Raw genomic sequence first — 7,500 nt, forward strand, 5'->3', positions numbered from 1 at the left:
ACAATACATATGAAAATTAATTAAGAATATTTCTCAAACAACTACAATAACACTAGGATGTAGTTTTTACGATAACTTGTAATATTACAAGATGCATGAGCATATATGTATGTGCGCGCGCGTGTATGTGTATACTCGTGTATTTACATGCATGCATATATATAATATATATATGGATCTCCATACGTAAAACACACACATGTAAGTAGTGTACATAACTCCTCCTCACACACGCACATACACATATATATGCATACAAGTATATTTATGAATACACAAACACCCACACACACAAAGAAGCACATAGATGCAAAACAAGGTGAAAAAAATAGTACTCGAATACCAAAGGTAGAGTTATATGATATTTATTAAAGCTGAAAAAATCTTTACAAATTGTTCCCCAGGATCTTACCTGACCGTTCATCAGACAGTTGTAATATATACACATATATACATACATATATACCTATATGCGTGTGTGTATCAAGTTTGTATCAATCTATCTATCTATCTATCTATCTATCTATCTATCTATCTATCTATCTATCTATCTATCTATCTATCTATCTATCTATCTATCTATCTATGCATGTATGTATGTATATAGGCGCAGGAGTGGCTGTGTGGTAGGTAGCTTGCTTACCAACCACTTTGGGCAAGTGTCTTCTACTATAGCCTCGGGCCGACCAAAGCTTTGTGAATGGATTTGGTAGACGGAAACTAAAAGAAGCCCGTTGTATATTTGTATATGTTATATATATATATATATATATATATATATATATATATATATATGCGCGTGTGTGTGTGTGCTTGTGTGTCTGTTTGTTCCCCCAACATTTCTTGACAACCAATGCTGGTGTTTTTACGTCCCCGTAAATTAGTGGTTCGGCAAAAGAGACCGATAGAATAAGTACTAGGCTTACAAACAATAAGTCCTGGGGTCGATTTGCTCGACTAAAGGCGGTGCTCCAGCATGGCCGCAGTCAAATGACTGAAACAAGTAAAAGAGTAAAAGTGTATATATATATATATATATATAGATCTATATGTATATCTCTATCTATCTAAATATATATATATATATATATATAGAAAGAGAGAGAGAGAGAGAGAGAGAGAGAGAGAGAGATGCACACACACACACACACACAAATAAACCAAACACACACAGATATTCTTTATTTATATTTCTTTTATAATTCTCTTTGCCCATTTACCACCAACATCCATCAAGATGCAAAGCCTAATCACTCAACTTGTCATCCTTTCACCGAATAAAACCATAGTGTTATTTTTTTACTGGGTCACTAATTGTGTTTGAAAAGGCTTCTTTTTGATTTGTAGGTCAGAATAATTGAAGCCCCTTACTCCTAAGTCCATGCCCAAGCGTCACCCTAACAATAGGACCCCTTTCTCCACTGTGGTAGCGTTTTTTTTCTTTCTCTTTTGTTTTTCTTGCTTACTGTAGGTTCATGGAAAACGAGTTCCCTTGACGAATAATGAATGGTGGAATAGCTTGAAGTCCTCTCTGTTCTGTTTGTTGATGCTTACTTCTGAGAAGCGAAGTTAAAAGGATTTCGTCCTAGGAGGTACTGCCGATATCACCCACAAAGTGAAGTTGAAAAAAGAAGTCCCTTGTCCTTCTATTCCTTTCTTCTTCTCTTCTTCTTCTTCTTATTCTTATTCTTCTTATTATTATTATTATTATTATTATTATTATTATTTTATTATTGTTTTATTATTGTTGTTGTGTTGTTGTTGTTGTTGTTGTTGTTGTTTGTTATATTATTATTATTATATTATTATTATTATATTATTATTATTATTATTATATTATTATTATTATTATTATTACCATTATTATTATTTTCTTTCATGAAGATCGGTGAGCTGGCAGAAACGTTAGCATGCCGGGTGAAATGCGTGGCCGTATTTCCTCTGTCGCCACGTTCTGAGTTCAAATTCCGCCGAGGTCGACTTTGCCTTTCATCCTTTTGGGGTCGATGTAATCGACTTAATCCGTTTGTCTGTCCTTGTTTGTCCTCTCTGTTTAGCCCCTTGTGAGTAGTAAATAAATAGGTATTTAGCCCATCGCTACGTTCTGAGTTCAAATTCCGCCAAGGTCGACTTTGGTTTTCATCATTTCAGGGTCGATAAAGTAAGTACCAGTTGTGTACTCGGATCGATTGTAATCGACTGGCCCCTTCCCCCAAAATTTCAGGCCTTGTGCCTATAATAGAAAAGATTATTATTATTGTTGTTATTATTATTATTATTATTATCATATTATTATTATCAAGACTCTCATCTTTGCAACGAAAGTTTTGGAACCAAGCTTGAATTGCACGTTTATTGCAGTTCCGTGGTCAATTGCATGTTTGACGTCACGAGTAATTCTTGTTACATTGAGTTCTCGAATTTGTTTTTGTTCACTTTTATTTTGACAACCTAAGATAATTAAGAATAAATGCTGAAAGCAAAACCATTAACATAAACCAACGCAACAAATTATGTATAAAATTACATGTGCCTAGCTAAATAAAATTCGAAAATAAGCATCAAAATTTAAAATAAGAAATATCGCAATTACCTTATTATACTAAGGGAAACGTCCTGTTGTCGTCTCTTCCCAATATGCTAATTTTGGTTTTGGCGTATACCGGCCAGTTAGTGACCGTTTGACCCTGAATAAATTTCTGTTGCATTATTTCACTTGTATTTATTCCAGTCACTCTTTGAGTTATACCTTTCTATTTTTTTAGTTGGGTTGACCCTTTACAAGATCATGAAGACTGATAGGAGGGAAGATGGAAGTAATCCTGAAACGACGTATCAAAAATGACCACAAATGATATGCAGCAATTGAATAAAATTCAATCTTTAAAGTTTCGTATTGTAGCAAAACTCGAAACCGAGTAGTCAAATTAAGAAGTTTAAGTTACGCCATAGTACAAACTTATTGACAGAAAAGGTCGAGTTATTGACTAATCAGCAACCAGACTTCACGTGATAGGTTCTTCTATATCGTTCTGGAACATGTCAGTACAAGGGCTGTTTGTAATATAAGAGGCTTGCTTTTAGCGTCAATTTTCTAAGTGTGTGAAGGCGGCGAGCCAGCAGAGACGTTAGCACGCCGAGCGAAGTGCTTCGCGGTATTTCGCCCGTCGCTACGTTCTGAGTTCAAATTCCGCCGAGGTTGACTTTGCCTTTCATCCTTTGGGGGGTCGATAAATTAAGTACCAGTTACGCATTGGGGTCTATGTAATCGACTTAATCCCTTTGTCTATCCTCGTTTGTCCCCTCTATGTTTAGCCCCTTGTGGGCAATAAAGAAATAAGAAACGTTAGCACGCCGAGTGAAATGCTTAGCGGTATTTCGTCTGTCGTTACGTTCTGAGTTCGAATTCCGCAGAGGTCGACTTTGCCTTTCATCCTTTCGGGATCGATTGAATAAGTACCAGATACGCACTGGGGTCGATGTAAGCGACTTAATCCGTTTGTCTGTCCTTGTTTGTCCCCTCTGTGTTTGGCCCCTTGTGGGTAGTAAAGAAATAGGTATTTTGTCTGTCTTTACGTTCTGAGTTCGAATTCCGCCGAGGTCGACTTTGCCTTTCATTCTTTCGGGGTCGAGTAAATAAGTACCAACTGCGTACTGGGGTCGATCTAATCGACTGGTCCCCTCCCCCAAAATTTTGGGCCTTGTGCCTAGAGTAGAAAAGAATTTTCTAAGTGCGTGGTGACATGCAGTCAACTCCATATACTCTCTTGCCGTTTTTAATAGTCGTTTTAACGACATTTTGCTCAACGTGGATACGGCGATATACTTAGATGATATCAATCAACTGTGTATATTTTCTCTTGTCTTGACAAACTTCAGTACAGACTTTTGTAATCAACTATAAATAACACATCTGAATTGTTCCTTCAATTGTGTTAAATTGTTGTGGAGCTTCATAACCCATGACCAACCTCAATATTACGAGTGTGGTGAAATAAAATTTATTATTAAATCTTTGCTTGGTGTTGTTACATCAATCGAATGCAGCCTCACATGCATATTCATCCAAGCAACAGTAACTTCTATATTTCTAATCCCTTCAAGCAAAACAGGTTTCTGTTTTTCATAATTAACACTAAAAACTACATCTGTCTAGAAATTTTCAAACAAATCAAATCTGGTGTGTGAAACTGAAATGATCTGATATAGCCTTGAATGTTCTTCTTTCATCATAAACTAGCTGTATCGCCCGGCGTTGCTCGGGTTTGTTTCGACCCTTTAGAATTGGAATTTTTGAAAAGTAAAAATTTTGCATTATGTAGCTTGTTATTCTCTTTAAGTGAACATTTTTCTGGTTGAAATACACCGAAAAATGGCGACATAACAGTTTAAAAATCGTAAAAAGTAGGGATTTTCATAGAAAAAAAGCACCTTTTTTATGTAAATAATTTTTGGTGGTAATATGGTCCGATTTGAATTTTTTCTTCTACGGAATGAAGAGCAAGCCTTCTTCTATCATACTCTCAATTTTAGTCAACTTGTGCCACAGGGTCTCGGAGGAGATAGTGTTAGTTGAAGGCTACCAAACTTGCCATATACAGACAACTTCAGCTTTATATATAGAGAGATTTGATCTAACAGAGCTAACCAAGAGTTACACAAGAAGCAAAAATAACAACATCAAATGAACAAACGATAGTGGAGCACCCTAGTCTCTCGACCTGCTAGAATTACCACTATAAAACTTCATAAATATGTCTGGATGATGTAATTCTGATTATTAGAATCCTTGAAACAAATACAAGATTGGTCACAGCAGGAAATCAGATCGAACACTGTAAAATTTATCATAAATGTATCTCCCAACACGTGCAGACGTCATCGAAAAGCAGGAAAGTAACGACACTGCATAAAAAATGAAGGAAAAACTATAAATGTATTTGCTACCAAATTCCCGCACAGCTACGAACACATGCTCCAGCGTTTACGAAGCATATATAAACATTTCAGTGAGAATATTCAATAACAACAATATAAAAAGAAGTGATTTTATTATCTCTCTTCTCAGCATCACAGCGCTGCATGGAATGCATTAAAACTTTTCTCGTTAATTTAGAAGCCAAAAAAAAAAAGTCAAAAATGTCATCAAAGATAAACCTAAAAAGTAATTTTAAAATGTTTGAAATACTACGATACAAAGGCCTAAAAAAAAAAAAAAAGAAACAGTTTTATGCAGCAAGACAAATTTCTCCTACAGTCTTAGTACAGAAAGTAAGCATAGTACAATGTAGTCCAAAATACATTATACCAAAGAAAAAAGACGAGATCATCAAGGTTTATAGGCTCTTGATCAAAGTCGTGTTCGATTGCAATTGACCTCAGGCCAAACAACATCAGCAATAACAACTGTAATAAGACGACGTATAAATAGACAGGAGGGTGAAAGTGCAACATTCCCACACTGCCTCTCAGCACGACATGTACGCTGGATGTGACACCATGGCACAGGAGAAACATACTCACGGTCGATGTAGTTGACTGAACTCTCTGAAGGTGGTATTCAATCATAAACACAGTGCATGAGTGGAATTAGTTGCTTCCCAACCACATGGTTCTGGGTTCAGTCCCACCGTGGGCAAGTATCTTCAACTGTAGCCTCTGGTTGACTAAAACATTGTGAGTGGATTTGGTAGACGGAAACTGAAAGAAGCCCGACATATGTGTGTGTGTGTGTTTGTGTGTGTGTGTATGTATATGTATGTATATTTATACCTTACTTTCCTTTAATTTTCTCTGTCGTTTGTACTCTGTGTAAGTTGGATGTAATAATTCTGCTTGTTCCTCCATTACTTAGCCCGTCCGTTACGCCTCTACGTGATTAGTTGAAGGAGGAAGGGAGATGTCGGGGAGGGGAGGCATAGGTAGTGGTACTGAAATGTGTAATTTTTTTAACTGAGTATTTTTCTCTGTTACTTATCCCGTTTGTAACGCTTTCACGTGGTTAGTTGAAGGAAAAGGTGAAGAACGAAAGAAAAAGGTGAGGGAAATAAAGGATAAAGCGAAGAGTGATAGAGAAATAAGAAGCGTGTTGTGTATTACGGATTCCATGGACAGACGTTTACGGATTCCATGGACAGCGAGGCTCACCAATGGAGAAGTTCTTAAGCAGATCAGGCCGAAAATGTCGCTAGAAGCTAGGATCACCAAGCATAGATTGGCATATTTTGGTCATATTATGCGGAGAAAATCCCTGGAGAAGGACACCATGCTCGGAATGGTTCGTGGCAAGAGAGGAAGAGGCTGACCAAGAACCCGCTGGTCTTCAGAAATAACCCAATATGTTTACCATTAATTGCGTGAAATATTCCCGCTATTTAATATAAATATCTACACATCTATACTTAAATATTCAGTCGTCAGAAAGTCTTTACTCTTTGCTTTCTCCCGCTTTGCATGTATACATATTTATATATATTTTGTATTTCATACCCAAGCTGTTATATTTAATACATGGTGGTTGTCTACTCCTTATGCAGAGTCTGACCACCTCCTCTATATATACACCTTAGATCCATCATGCTCGTCTGATGTGGCTTTTCAAACCAGACAATGTATTGAAAAGACACCCACATAAATTGCATATCTGTTTTGGGACCACCAAGAGCTGCAGTTAATTGCTGATCTTTGAGTATCTTAAAATGTCTTTTGAGGCCTCCGTTTGATTTGCAGGCCTTATGGCATACATGACATTGAAAGATGTGCACAGACATATAGGCAGAATATACTAATGTATGTATATATATATATACATACATATATATGTGTGTGTGTGTGTGTTTGTACCTGTGTTTATCTCCCCATCACCGCTTGAGAACCGTTGTTTACGTGTTTACGTCCCTTGGCGATTCAGCAAAACAGACCGATAGAATAAATACTAGGGCTTAAAAGATAAGTCCAGGGGAGGTCGATTTGTTCGACTAAAACCCTTCAAGACTGTGCTCCAGTATGACCGCAGTCTAATGAGTGAAACAAGTAACAAAATAAAAAAATATAAAAGAATGAGGTTAAACGAGACTAAAAATAAAGATTAAAACTATGTAAACAAACCTCGGTTAACGTTTCTCACGTTGTCCATGTGAAACGAAGAAATAAAGACGAGAAAACGCAGTAGGAACGAGGAAATAACTATGATATAAAAGAAAAAAAATCAACCAATAGAATTAAAGAACAAAAGACGAAGGAAGGCGACTATATGTAATCGGTAGCAGGTAAATTCTCCTCGTATCACAACCTGCCGACTTAACAAAAGAAGGACACTTTTGTTAATGTGGTCGGAGTTATAAATTATGTCTAAATAAAAGTAAGCGACGAGATGCTCATAGCTGGAACCCTTTTCAGTATAGGTAAGCCTCCTCAATCAGAACTGACGTAACATATATGCATATAAATATACAGAACGTATGTGTGTGTGTGTGTATACCATTTACGTGTATATGCATA

Source organism: Octopus sinensis, linkage group LG1 (assembly GCF_006345805.1).
Source record: "Octopus sinensis linkage group LG1, ASM634580v1, whole genome shotgun sequence".
NCBI classification, from domain to species: domain Eukaryota; kingdom Metazoa; phylum Mollusca; class Cephalopoda; order Octopoda; family Octopodidae; genus Octopus; species Octopus sinensis.